The sequence below is a fragment of the Ailuropoda melanoleuca genome, chromosome 1 (genome assembly GCF_002007445.2).
Source record: "Ailuropoda melanoleuca isolate Jingjing chromosome 1, ASM200744v2, whole genome shotgun sequence".
Lineage (NCBI taxonomy): Eukaryota > Metazoa > Chordata > Mammalia > Carnivora > Ursidae > Ailuropoda > Ailuropoda melanoleuca.
Window position 1 is genome coordinate 193,213,572 of NC_048218.1, and position 5,521 is coordinate 193,219,092.

Below are 5,521 nucleotides of genomic sequence, written 5' to 3' on the forward strand. Positions count from 1 at the left end.
CACTCTGCCTCTTGGTTACTAATCAGGCGGGATCTGATCCCGGCCAATACTTCTCTCTGTCTACCTGTGGTTACCATCTCACTAAACTTTTCCCCATTTCTAAGTAGTCTGGTACTTTTCCTAACTCTGGGCCATTCTCCATGTTGTTACTTCAATCGAGAAAGACTCTTCAGATCACAAACTTCCCTGAAATGCCAGTTCAAACATCACCTGCACAATAAAATCATCCCCAGATCAAAGGGGATCTAAAAATCAAAGAATTGCTGGGCTGGACATTTATTTTTTCTCCCCTGACATTTGCTTCTCTTCTCTCCTGCCATTAATCTAATTTTCTATTCACAAACTCGCTCTTTTCCTTTCTCAGCCACCAGTTTTTTGGAGGAGATTGTCCCCACCCTCAGCTCCAGGAAGTGGAGGAGATTGTCCCCACCCTCAGTGGCTTCAGCCGGTCAGCAGATCCCCTGGTGTTTCTAGGAGAAAAAGTTGAGGAAGCTACTGGAATAGACTCCCGCAATATGAGAAGGAAGCTGTAGCCTTGTTGATCCCAAAAGAAAGCTGCCTGAAAATGGAGTTAACCCAGAAAGAGCAGAGCCAAGAAAAATGGAAGACAGAGAAACTGAGCCCTGGTCACATCTCTTGACTCTGAATCAAGTCTCACCTGAAGCCAGAGGTCCTCCTAGACTTGTAAATTAAGTGAACAAACAAATCTGAGTCTTGTCTTCTGTAAGTTGCCACTAAAACACACCAGCTAATAAATTGTTTCATCTTCTGTGTATCAAGTTACATTAATTCACCCCCAACTTTTAGGGTGGCACAGAGTTGTTCGGTCCTTTTGATAATAGGGTAGGAGGTAGGGACTGGATTAGGAGCCAGGGGGATCTCTTGGGGCCCTGATCAGGGACAGAAACTATATAGAGTAGGTTGGAGCCTGAGGAAACATTTCAATGTATTGTTTCTTGACACCTGCTGACTAGCAGAAAGGAAGAGTCGTTTGCTCCCAAGACTAGGTGGTGAGGAAGGAGTTTCTCAAGGAGGAATGGATGTCCCAGCTAGTCTGCTCTAAGGATGAAGCTTGCCCTTCTCAGATGTTTCTCCCTTTTTCCTCTATTATCCATTGATTCATTTAAATAAAGGAATTTTTTTACCCTATTACCCCATTTTAATATATTTATATATATTTAAAGCACTTAGCACAAACAGCATCCACTGAGAGCTCAATAAATGGTGATTTTATGTAATTCTGGTGGGGTTAATTTTATTCTGCCTGATTTACAATATTTTATTAATTATAATTCTAAGCCTTTAATATTATATTTTGTTTGTATATGTTTTAGATATTTAAATTACTTTGATTGCCTTTATTTTTAAATTCTTAATTTAGAATTCTTAGTTTTAACCTGTTATCTTATTTTCTTTAATCTTTCTTGAGTTTCTTTCACTTATTAAAAATAACATGTGTTTATTGTAGTAAAGTAGATAAACAATGAATTGAAAATTAAATCACCCAAAAATACTCATTATTTATAAATAACCCTAGTGCTAATTAAGAATATATGCACATATTTTTTTTTCTCCAAAACCAACAGGATCATATGCTGTGCACTTTTCTTTAGCTTGCTGCAGGCTTAATACATTGAGATTCTCTTTTCCATGTCAATAAATATTCTTTTATAACAATGTTTTTAATGATTGTATAGTATTCCTTTTGTAATAAATCTTTATTTATCAAATTTCCTACTATTGGGGCCAAAGGGACTTCTCCCCCTAATTTTAAAGATTTATTCATTTTAGAGAAAGAGGAGTGGGGAGGGAGGGTGGGGGAAGGGGCAGAGGGAGAGAATGCCAAGCAGACTCCCCACTGAGCACAGAACCCAACATGGGACTCAGTCTTATGACCCATGAGATCATGACTTGATCCAAAACCAAGAGTTGGACACTCAACAGACTGAGCCGCCCAGCCACCCCCTAACCCCCTGCTAATTTTAAGAACACTATTAACAATGCTTTGACAAAGATTCTTATAGCTAACTCATTGTGCCTCTTTGTGATTATCTCTCTAGGATAAAACCCTGGCATTGAAATCACTGGGCAAAAGAGTATGTATACTGAAACAAATAATTGTATGATTCCACATATATGAGGTTCCTAGAGGAGTCAAACCCACAGAGACAGGAAGTAGAATGGGAGGGGGGATGGCCGGAGGGAGGGGGAAATGGTGAGTTATTATTTAATGGGTATAGAGCTTCAGTTTTGCAGGACGAGAAGGGTTCTGGAGACGGATAGTGGTGATGGTTGTACAACAATATGAATGTATTTAATTACAGCCACTGAACTGTACACTTAAAAATGATTAAGATGGTAAAGTTTCCATGTATTTTACTACAATAAAAAAATTGAAAGTAAAAAAATTATGTATATTTTCCAAGTTCTTGTGTCTTGCCAACCTCTGTATCTGAAACAATTCACAGTTCCACCTGTCATGAAGTAGGTGTCATAAAGAGGTTGTTTTCTGTATCCTTGACTACAGTGAATAGCATCATTTTTTTTCAAGCCATTACCAACTTGATAAATAAAAAATCAATAGCTCATGGCTTTAATTTACATTTATTGTATTACTGGTGAGGTTGAACATTTTTGCATATGCATATTGTCATTTGGGTTTCTTCGTATGTGAATTCGTGTCTTTAGTCCCTTTTCCTATTGGTACACCCATCATTTCTAAAATATTATTTTAACTAATTATCGTTTTAAGCAAAACTATTTATCTCTGCTTGTTAATTATCAATCTTTAAAAAGCATAATTAATTATAATTTTGCCTTATTATGTTAATCATGATTTTTGTACTATTAATTATGATTTTTTACTTTAAATTGTTTTATATCTATTTTTAGTTGTCCATCTCTCAAATGTGTTCCCAATTTTTTATAATTGCTGTTATCTCATTTGAGTCTTTCTCAATTCTTTCTTCAAACCATGTCTTGCCTTATAGACTCCTGCTTTTTATCCCCTCCTCATTTCTTTTGAAAATCATTTTCTCTGCTTTTAATTATCTTTTGAATAATTACAAAACTAATAGGAAGAGAAGCAGGGACAGCGGTGGCTCTGGGTAGGGAGAGTCCCTGATGTTCATTTCAGTTTGGAAGTTCTCTTTCCCCGACTGCCCTGAGGTCACTCTTCTCCTGGACTTCCTTCCAAGGCTGGTTTCCTCCCCCCTCGGGGGACGCACGGTGCAATTCTCCTGACCACAGAGACAGCCTGTGTGTGCTTCTGGAGGAACATTATTACCTCTGGCCGCTCTGCATGCAGACTCACATAAGAGGGCAGGAGTTCATATACGGGATTCCTGACACATTACAGCCGCTAGATTTGGGGCAGGCTGTGCCAACCACATTCCACGAAGAAGGCGAGGAAGGTAGGCAGGAGATCTCGCCCAAGGAAGTCCTCTCCACAGACTGCCCTTCTCCTAAGTGTGGTGAGAAACCAGGGGTTACCTGTCTGTATCACAGCACCCCTCTCCTCCCTTGGACCCGAAGGCGGGGATTGTGTCCCACTGAACTTTCTATTCAGCCCATCTGGAACCCCCAGTCTTTGACGCATGTCTGTTAAATGATTAATTAATGTGAACTAAGCACATTCTTGTTTATAAAGTGCTGGCATCATAATGCAGTGAGGTCCGAATTCTTAGGTTCTAAACCCAGTTTTGTGGTCAATAAAGCGATATCTAGAGTGGGACCTGGACCTAACTTTTTTTTTTAAGATTTTATTTATTGATTTGAGAGAGAGAAAAAGAGAGAGCACAAGTGGGTGGAGGGGCAGAGGGAAAGAGAGAAACAGACTCCATGCTGAGCAGGGAGGCCCACACAGGGCTCGATCCCAGCACCCTGGAGTCATGACCTGAGACAAAGGCAGACGCTTTACCGACTGAGCCACCCAGGTGCCCCTAGACCTAACTTTTAATTTCTCTATTTTTTTTTTGTTTGTTTTCTCATCTCCAGAAAGGAATAACACCTACCTACTCTAACTTCTATGGGTAGCATAAAAATAGCCTTGTAGGTTATTATGAAGATTTCAGGAGAATTCTTTAATTATTTAAATTTAAAAGTGGTTTGGAAATATTGAAGAGAATAAAGAAAGCCTCACTTTAGCCCAATAACATACACGTGTGGCTCGTCCACATGGCTGTTGCCTTTCCCTTTTTCTCCACCTCCTCCCCAGGCAGAGGAGGCACGAGGATGGTGCTGGGGAGGGAGGGGAGCTGCAGAACATGAGGGTATCAGGGACTGCAGATCCAAGTGACAAGGGAGACAGGGAAATTCAACGCATGTTTCTGTGGACAAATTGGCTCCACTTCATTGTCTTTCAGTAGATGTCAGTTGTATCAGTCAGGGTTCTCCAGGGAAACAGAAATAGCAGGAGATTTGATAGACAGAAGATGATAGATGATAGATATAGATAGATAGATAGATAGATAGATAGATAGATAGATAGATGATAGATAGATGATAGATAGATATAGATAGATGATAGATATAGATAGATGATAGATAAATAGATAGATATAGATAGATGATAGATAAATAGATAGACAGATGATAGATGATAGATAGATGATAGATAGATAGATAGATAGATATAGATATTGACAGATGATTGAGATGATTCATAGGTATAGATATTGCAGGGACTTGGCTTCTGTGTGGGCTGGCAAACCTAAAATCTGTAGGGTGGCCAGCAAGCTGGAAACCCTGGGGCAGAAGCTGATGCTGTGATCTTGAGCAGAATTTCTTCTTCCTCAGGGAAGCCTCAGTTTTACGATTAAGGCCTTTCAACCGATAGGTTGAAATGATCACCCACATCATCGAAGATAATATCCTTTATTTAGTCAACTGATTTTAGATGTTACCCACATCTACAGAAATACCCCCAAAGCAACATCTTGATGAGTCTGTGATTGAATAACTGGCCAACTTAGAGGCTAACCATGTTGACAGAGAAAACTGACACTCACACCAGTGGAGATTAGATCTGCTTTACATTTTTGTCCCTGGACCATTTCTCTGGGTGAGACCCTGACCTGGGCAGGACTCATCCACACAGTGCAATGGGATTGATTTCTGTTAACGAGTATCAAGTCTCACACACAAACACTAGGACCGGTGACAGTTTGAGGACTAAGCAGGTGCCGTGCAAAGCATTTATGCTGATTAAAATTATGGGGTATGGGGAGAAAGAGAAAAAAACCGGACGGGTGAGCATCCTGGCTCTGCCCTTGGAGAATGCCCAGGGAAGGGCCTTTTCTCTGAGGGTGGGCAAGCAGGATGTATACATCCCAGGATGGAGAGCTGGCCCAGAGGAAGGGCAGGGTCTTAAAAGAGAACGCCTTGATGTCTGACATGCACACACTCCTCCACGGTAAATTACTGAGTGCATGCATCTGCAAAGTCCAAAGGCGTTATTCATCTGTAAATAGAAACACCCCCTAAGAAAAAATGGGGGGCCCAGGAGGGCCTCTGAGAAGCA